The 8,916-nt window shown below is 35.4% G+C and overlaps 1 long non-coding RNA gene across 1 annotated transcript; it reads left to right on the forward strand.

Annotated features, from left to right (window-relative positions):
* Positions 1 to 6,093: 6,093 nt before the first annotated feature.
* Positions 6,094 to 8,842, forward strand: LOC135224340 (uncharacterized). Its single transcript, XR_010316708.1, has 3 exons — positions 6,094 to 6,168; positions 7,096 to 7,166; positions 7,671 to 8,842. It is a non-coding gene; the product is annotated as an uncharacterized LOC135224340 (long non-coding RNA).
* Positions 8,843 to 8,916: the final 74 nt, after the last annotated feature.

The raw sequence follows: 8,916 nt of genomic DNA on the forward strand, positions 1-8,916 counted from the left end.
TCACTATAAAGTATGAGGCAAAATTCGAGGTCTACAAACAACCAGGTATCGAGAGAATGATAAAATTCTGAAGCAGTTTTCAATATACCAAACACTTGTGTACAAAAAATGAGACTAATAAATACTAATATTAACACAGAGGAACAAGTAACTCAACAGACTGCGCCTGGCAGAAAGCGGCCTTATTGCCGGATATGATGAGGCCAAGAATAGCATGAAGGTGCCCTCAGAAGTTGAACCAGCTCACGTTGGTTTCAGGCGATCAACTGGCATTATGGTACGGTACGGTTGATATTTAGCCTATGTTTACGGTACGGAATTACGGTACGATAAGTTTAACAAAGTACGGTACGCTATAGTTCAGGTACGGAAAAAACGGGCAAATTCCGTACAGTACCTTACCTATGCTTATCTATGAACGTGTCTGCTTCCCCTGCTAAGTATTAAACCGATCACGTTCCGTTAGACGAATCATTCATGAACAGTATAATATGTTTTAGTGCAATGACTACTAATTGGTGAACGCCACGATACTGGTGAATGGTGGGCTAAGTACAGTTCCTTCATTGTCATAGGCTGGGTAGGCACAATTAAAGCTATTCTCATATAGCCAGATTCTGGAACTTTTCAGTGAGATTATTTTCTTTCTCTGACTAGGCTGAACAATTAGATATTTTAGTTAAAAAGAATGTTTTACGTTTTATACGAGATTGTTGTATTACAAAAATCAAACAGATAATCCCTATTATTTTTTTTATTACAAATGTTTTCATTTGTAATTTCTCTATCATTTATTTGTTTGTTTTACTTTACTTTTGAACATAAGGAATGCAACTTCTTATCAATTTTTGTGACAGCTGGAAGTAAAGTAAATTAGATCGCTGCTAAAGTTAATTGATTCGGATATAATTTAAAATACACATTCTAAAAAATAGTATTTTAGTCTACAGTTTACTTCTCTCTCTCTCTCTCTCTCTCTCTCTCTCTCTCTCTCTCTCTCGTCTTCTGCTCGCATCTCTCTCTCTCATCTCTCTCTCTCTCTATATATATATATATATGTATATAATATATATATATATATATATATATATATATATATATATATATATATATGTTCTGTAACATTGTCAGCCCAGCCCATATATATATATATATATATATATATATATAATATATATATATATATATATTAGAGAGAGAGAGAGAGGTAAACTGTAAACTAAAATACTATTTTTTAGAATGTGTACTTTAATTTATATTGTTATCCATGTAACCAAATCTCTGCAACTTCGCGTATGTTTATACATCCATACACTTATGCACACAGTTACATAAAGTGGAAAACAAGGGAACAATATTAATAGAAATATACCGATCATAACGTCCGATGTTGAGAGAAAGAGAGAGAGAAAACAACCATGCCAATATTTATCAAGTCACAGGATTACGCCTAAGTTTCGGCCGTTCATTTTTAATTGTCCAAATTACGCACGAATTAAACAAGGACAAAACGTGGGCGAGATCGTATAAAAAGCAATTATACTAATACAAAAATGGATAGGATGAGGGCAAAACTTATGGTGAATAAAAAAAAAGAAGAAGAAAAAACGTTATTATCAAATGGGAGAGGTGGCGCGTACAAGAGAGATGTCGGAGTAGTCACGGATATGGGGTAAGGAGCCAATGGTATTCGTTATCTTACTGTTACTCTAGTGACTCGTCTAAACAGCCTCCTCGCCTTTCCGTCACGAGAGAGAGAGAGAGAGAGTGTGTGTCCGGGTTACTACGAATAATGTGGAATGTGCAGCTAACATGTTTATTTATGGGTTGTGCAGTAGTGAACTCCCTGTTAGAAAGGAAGGAAACCGTCGATACTGAACAACGGGGACATAATACTGAAACCTCCTCCCTCTCCATCAATGGCATATCACTGGACTCCGATGATGATAATAATAAATGAATAAATATAGGAAAGAAAAACAAGCTGAATGGAATATGCCCTCCATCAAAGATAGGCCTACTTATAGCTACTACCTATTCACGGAACGCCGGTCAAAGATTTATATAAAACGTATTACAGTCAAAATTCTCTCTCCTCTCTCTATATATAGGTAGGTAGGTTCTATAGACAGAGGTTTTCCCTTTTTTCAGTTAAGACTGCGAAGGAGTAGTAGTTTGGCGCGAATTTTCCATTAGTACTAGGCCCTAAACATGTTGCCCCTCTTGCTTTTTTATAGGTGTATTTTTTCTTTTCGATTGGTGTGCCATGAATACGTTTGATGAAGAAGGAAGAGGAGAGAGTTTTGAGAGTAATACGTTTTATATAAATAAATCTTTGACTGACGTGTCGTGAATAGGTAGTAGGTACCTATAAGTAGGCCGCCTATCTTTGATGGAGGGCAGATTCCATTCAAATTGCTTTTCTTTCCTTTATTTGGTAGATCTATTATTATCATCGGAGTCCAGTGATATGATGCCATTGATGGAGAGGGAGGAGGTTTGGTAGTTCTATATTACTATTCCGCGGCGGCCTAGACTATGGCAGTTGCGGTTTTTCAATGCAGTTTTACTTCCTGAACAAGAATTTTAAGTTATATTTATTCGGACGACTGTAATTAACCCCCAGGGGCTTGTACTAAACACGGCAAAATACATTGGACGCCCCAATTCCTGGTGGCTTTCGTATTCGTGGGGACGAACGATGAGGAATGCTTATATAGGAATACCGGAGGTTTCAGTGATGCATGCATATTAGCTATGTCCCCGTTGTTCAGTATCTAAAGCATACTATACTGATATTGAATTTGGAAGCATTTTAGTCACATCGGCCTAGCTACCTAATCGCCGGTTTCCTTTCTCTATATCAGGGAGTTCATTATTGCAAAACCCACAAATAAACATGTTAGCTGTACATTCCACATGATAGACAGACACTATTCATGCAGTCATCGAAATAGGTCAAAAAAGAAAAAAAAAATCTGGTTGTTCAAGAGCAGCAGTAGTTGGTATCGTCCCTACCTGCATTATGATTCCCCTTTCTCACGAGGCATCATCCAGCCGGATGACGGTGAGACAGGGTATTGCGGTCACATCTCAAGCTAAACTGCTGCTCATTCCAGATTTCCAGTCCAGCTGTCCAGGCCAGCCAGCCTGCCTGCTTGCCTGGCCTCCGGAGGCCGGCCTCCCCCCCTCCCCCGTTAAGAGGCACGAGAGGTGGAGAAGCAGAGCAGCTATGCTTGCGCATGGGAACTGGCTCCAACTTTATGAAAGTAACTAACAGGGAATGAATGGACTAACTTGCACTTAAGTATACATGACTAAGCTAAATTAAGTTTTGCCTTTTATCGTGGTTTTCGGACACTGTGTGATAAGGGAGCTGTACTCACGGGTTGGTTTTAGACCTCAGAGGACCTCTGTGTTACCTTGTTTCTACAAGTTACTTGGGTAACCTTATGAACGCAATAAAAGTTTATCAGATAAATTTATATTCACCATCCATAAAACTGAAACACAGGGAAAATTAAATAAAATGGAGGGAATTGAAACGCATTTGATGAATTTAAAGTTTAAATTAATTTAACTAAAGTTTAAACATATCAAAGAGTAATACCAGTGACAAATGAAATCAATCAATGGCACTCAAATGAAACAAATCACAACAGAAGTCAAAGAATCAGGGCAATCGCCCTTTCTAAATCCACACACACATCACTTCACAACACTAAAAAAGTTGAGCCAAGAAGCTGTAGTACGTTCCGTCCTGCATTCGGGTTTTGTTGGAGAAAAGAGACATGTTTTACAATTACCACGAATGCAGAACTGACTTACAAGGTTTTCATGAACATAAAACATTTCATAATAATTATCCAGTTCGTTCTCAATATAATACAGATTACTTTACGTAATCCTACGTACATGCCTAGCAACAGAGCAAAATCAGATAAAATAATGTTAAGAGTGTCATTCTCGAGTAGATGTGCTTCCTTCACCCTTATTATGTCATGCAATATACACGTACATATTTTTACAAAATACATGGGCATGCGAATGAATACATTTGGTTTTCACATAAATACAAATACAGCAACAGTTCCTGTCTGTCGATTACCTGACAGACGGCAATACACAGTGAAAATCAATCAATAATTTCTTATGAGACAGATACTAATAATTACAATATGAGATAGAAACAAATGAATACACAAAAACATTAGAGAATAATATCGTTGTGAGAGGAATTCCTCACACCCACTCTCTCTCTCTCTCTCTCTCTCTCTCTCTCTCTCTCTCTCTCTCTCTCTCTCTCTCGCAGGACCCACTGGGAGAGACGTTATAGTATAGTCTTGGACGCGATTTTAATTTTGTGTCCATAATATCTGGAGGGAGCCCACATCTGGCCCCACCACCGCTATCCCTTGAAAGAGAGCGGAAAACGAACCTGAAGGCCTGTCCACACTAGGAAGCAATGTTTGCAACCATTGTTTGCAAACAATTTTTTCCGTATATTGGTTCCCATTTAGAATGGAAAACATTTAGTGTTTATGTGTACATGTATATATATACACATTTATAATGTATGTATATGTTTATATATTCATATATATGCATGCATATTTGTAGATATAAACATGTACATTGTATGTATATGTTTATATATATGTAAAGTATATATGTATGTATGTATGTGTATGTGTATATACAGGGTATATACACAGTATATACATGAGTTTACGCAAATATTGTGCGAAATGAAAGAAAAAGTTATTCTGAGCAGAAAATCTCTCGAGAACATATTTAGGCTTCGTTGGTGAGAGAAATTTTTGAAATAACCCTTATATCTATCTATCAGTGCTTTCATGCGAAAGAGGGTGGTAAAAGGAGGTCGGTGCATCCTGGGATGTTTGGGGGTTGGGGGTTAGGGGGAAGATGGAGCGAATAGGCCGATGTGGATAAATTAACCCCCAATCAAATGCATGATTCAGAAATGAAAAAAGTGCATGCATCGTTGAATCCCTATTCCTCCCTATAAATGGCATTTATCGGACACCGATAAAAGAAAAGGTGGTCGAAACATGGAGACGCCTAAAGGAAAAACCAGAAAAGAAGAAAAACGTTAGAAATACCGGATCGACCCCTGACGACTACCGCCTGTTCCCGACCTACGAGACCCACCTGTTGCCGACCCCCACCGTGTCCCTGATACCCCGTCGCCTTTGATAACACCAGACCGAAATTCCGTTGACGACCTACAGCACGATGAATATTGGACAGCTGTTTAGTAATACCAGCGTGCCAGAAAGACACTTCATAAGGAAAAGTGAAAGAATTTTGTACTAAATCAAATCTGTGAATTCTGCCATTATTTTAGATAAAACATATTTGAACGAAGGTCTGTTTCCAGCATACAATAACAACAACAACAACAACAACAACAACAATAATAATAATAATAATAATAATAATAATAATAATAATAATAATAATCATGCAGAAGACTGTGATCCTAGAAACGGCGCACATAGTAAGAAAAGTGATGGACTCCTAAGGAGGCAGGATGCAACCCGGAACCACACACTTTAAATACCACCCAGTCGAATCGGAGAACTGTGATAGAGCAAAAAAAAAAAAAAAAAAAAAAAAAATAATAATAATAGTTAGTGAACATCAGGAGTAAATATTGACGGTTCATTTGGCCACATATGATTTCATAAAGGCATAAAAAATAATATAGGCGCCCCTGTTCGTTTTATAGGTTAATGTTTCATTATGAAACTCGTTTCTCTTGATCTCCCCCATAAATGAGTTGATATCTGAAACGTAGATTAAGAATTGGAATGACTTTTTATTATTATTATATAAATAATTCAAGAAATTCATCTCGATAAGTAGATTTTTAAACACTGTGATCAGTTTTTTTAAATTTTTTTTCCCTCAGTTTTTAGTTTCCTCCCAATTCCCAACAGATGGCAGCGTTATTAGTCTCCTCGTAAGTGTCACAGCAGCGTCTCTAAATTCCTTCCCATCACCCCCACCCCCACCCCCCGCCCCCTACCCCTCCCGAGCCGGTTCCAGGAAAACTGACTTCTGAGCAGGAGAAAATATTCCTGTCAATCAGTTTCTCTGTGTAGTTCGTGGTGTGTTGAAGTGTCGAGTCTAAAGAGGTAGGAGGTGAGTGAATAGGGTAACTTCGTGTTAAATGTGCCAATAAAGTATTTTGAAGTATTTTTGTGATGGCTTTGGTTTTTCTTCAAAAGATTTTTTGCTCTTGTGGGGTTGTTATATTATCGGAAATACAATTTAAATTTGCTGAAACTGTGAGATAATTTATTTTGTATCTTTTTATGACAGATGTGCATCAACATTCAGATTAAAGCGGGTAGTTATAATTTGTCAATATAAGTTCTTGGTGTCAAGGGTTCAAGTCAGGTGAAGGTATCTTGTTTTTTCGTAGTTTTCCTTTTGACCATTTTAATTTCAATGGTTTCGTGTAATGATGGATGTGGTCATCAAAGTTAAATTGAATGCTAAAGTGAGGTGTTCAAAAGCGTAGTTTTAAAGTAGATTTAAAGTAATATTTAACTTCGTGAAAACTATTTGAAAGATTTCATGGTATTTACTATACTGTAGTTATAAGCGCTGTTTATTTTAAGATTTTAAGAAATCTCTAACTTCTATTGCTTTAATAAGATTTGATTTTAAGTTATTGAATTTCATGCAGTATATACTTCAGACACTTATTCTTTCCATATACAATGGTAGGGAGTTTTTATACAGTAAATGCTATATTCTGGCGTAAATAAGATTATCTAATTTAGTGCTGTATAACTAGGTATTTAATACTTGGATTCTTAAAATTGATCTTTTAAATAGTTTTAATAAGACTATTGTTTATTAAAGTGTCTTCAGACTTCAATGGTTAATATAAATCATTAATATAAATCAGTTTTGTTAAATATGAATGTGTGGTATTTAATATGGGCTTTAATGTATTAAACTTGATGGTGCTTGGTTTTAATCAATGTTTTTAATCAGTTATATTAATACGTAAGCAAACCTCGCACTCCTTAATGAGTGAAAATTCCTATTGTTTTCCAGGGACTCTGGGTCAGTTCTGGAAACTTTTCTAAATTGGAGCGAGGAGTTTCAGAGACATGCTTCTATAAAAGGTAAGAACTTTACTAGTCATTAATAATTCGAGGGTCAATGCTTTAATATCTTTCATTAAAAGTTCAATGCACAATGTAAGTGTAGGTATGTTAAAATTACTGATTTTTTAAATTTTATAATTACTTCCAAAGGCTTGTTTTAAGAATGGCACTAGGTTGTGTTAAAGAAACTTGTTTGAGTAATATAAGCTCTTAGTTTCAATTTTAAGTTGAAAAGTGACTTGACATTGCGGTTTCTTTTACTGACCGTTAAGTTTTAACAGATAAATTTAGAATTTGCCAATTATGGAGCGCTGTGAATGTCATGGTTGTAAGTTATTGAATGTCAGTTTGTCTCGACGTTAGTTTTAGACCTACTGAACTGACCGCTTACTTTTTTTTTTCTGAATGCTAAATTTTAGACCTAATGTAATATCTAGCTGGCTTTTCCCGAATGCAAAGTTTTAAACAAAATATAAATCAAAGAATTTAAGATAAGACTAAATGAAAATATTTACTTTTCAGGAAGTTTAATTCGATGTGACGGCTTGGTTCTGAATGCTGCAATAGTGAGGTTTGATAGCTATTCTTTACTTTTAACTCTGGCCATGAAGGATCATTCTTCAGGATTTCTACTACTTGGAATTTGTGACAAATTATAAAGGCTAGTGTCCCTCGTGTTGACGGGGATTTGGTTGGGCATCTTGCAAATGATCTACTAACTAAGTTTCTCTGGACTTTCACTAGACTATATACTGTCATTCAGAGGTTAATTTTCTAAAACTGTAGCGTTTGGAAATATTAGTTACATACTTGCACTTAACGCTACAAATTTATAACTAGATTACTGTACCAAAATTATTTCTCTACAAACTTTTTTATAATAAACCAGTATTACTCTTATTGCTTAGCATCGTTTAAGTGTAGTATTTTAAGTCTCTTTTACGGGGTCACTTACAAATTTGATTATCTTGGTTCTCATAGATACTCTCATAGATTTTGTATTTCTTAGCATCCTACTAGTGTATGTCTTATTTACTAAGTTTTTTAAATATATGTACTTTGAAAAACCAGATTTTGTCGAAATCTGGCGTGCAAAATTAAATCTGGCGTGCAAAATGCCGTTTTAATCTTAAAATATTCTCCTTAATAGAAATTAGTTCAAAAAGTGTGTAATCATGTACTATTGTCACAAATTTGACTGAAGATTGTCACAACTCTTCAAGTTTATTCACTATTGTATTTATTTTCTATACAGATTTTTATAAATTAATAACTAATTACTTTCTAATCAGTCGTTTAGTAGTTATTTTAATGGCACTTACTACATTACCTGAAGACTTAATAAAAATAAAATTTAAAGTGTGACAATATCTAAAACTAGTATAATTAAGTGTGAGTTGAGGAGAGAATTAAGACTGCCTAGTTTAAGTATGGATGTTCTAAATATTCTAAATAGTTCCAGAGGGATTGCATTGAAAGGAAAGTCTGTCAAAAGGCAGTAAGCCAAAAAATCTAATCCTATGCAGAAACTGAGCTAGGTAAGACCTTTAGTGTATCTCTGAAGTATTTTAAAACCGTTAGTTATTAACGGTTAACATTTGAAGCTAGGCAGTGCTAGTTGGTAGTAGCTTTCCTTACGGGTGACAAAGGCAACAGTTTTTACTTCAAGTTGAAAACTACAGTAATGTATGAACGATGATGGTAAATATAAGATAGTGAAAATACACGCTAATTTAATGTTAAATTTTCAGCCTGAAGTTTCACTGGT

The sequence above is a fragment of the Macrobrachium nipponense genome, chromosome 12 (assembly GCF_015104395.2).
Source record: "Macrobrachium nipponense isolate FS-2020 chromosome 12, ASM1510439v2, whole genome shotgun sequence".
NCBI lineage: Eukaryota > Metazoa > Arthropoda > Malacostraca > Decapoda > Palaemonidae > Macrobrachium > Macrobrachium nipponense.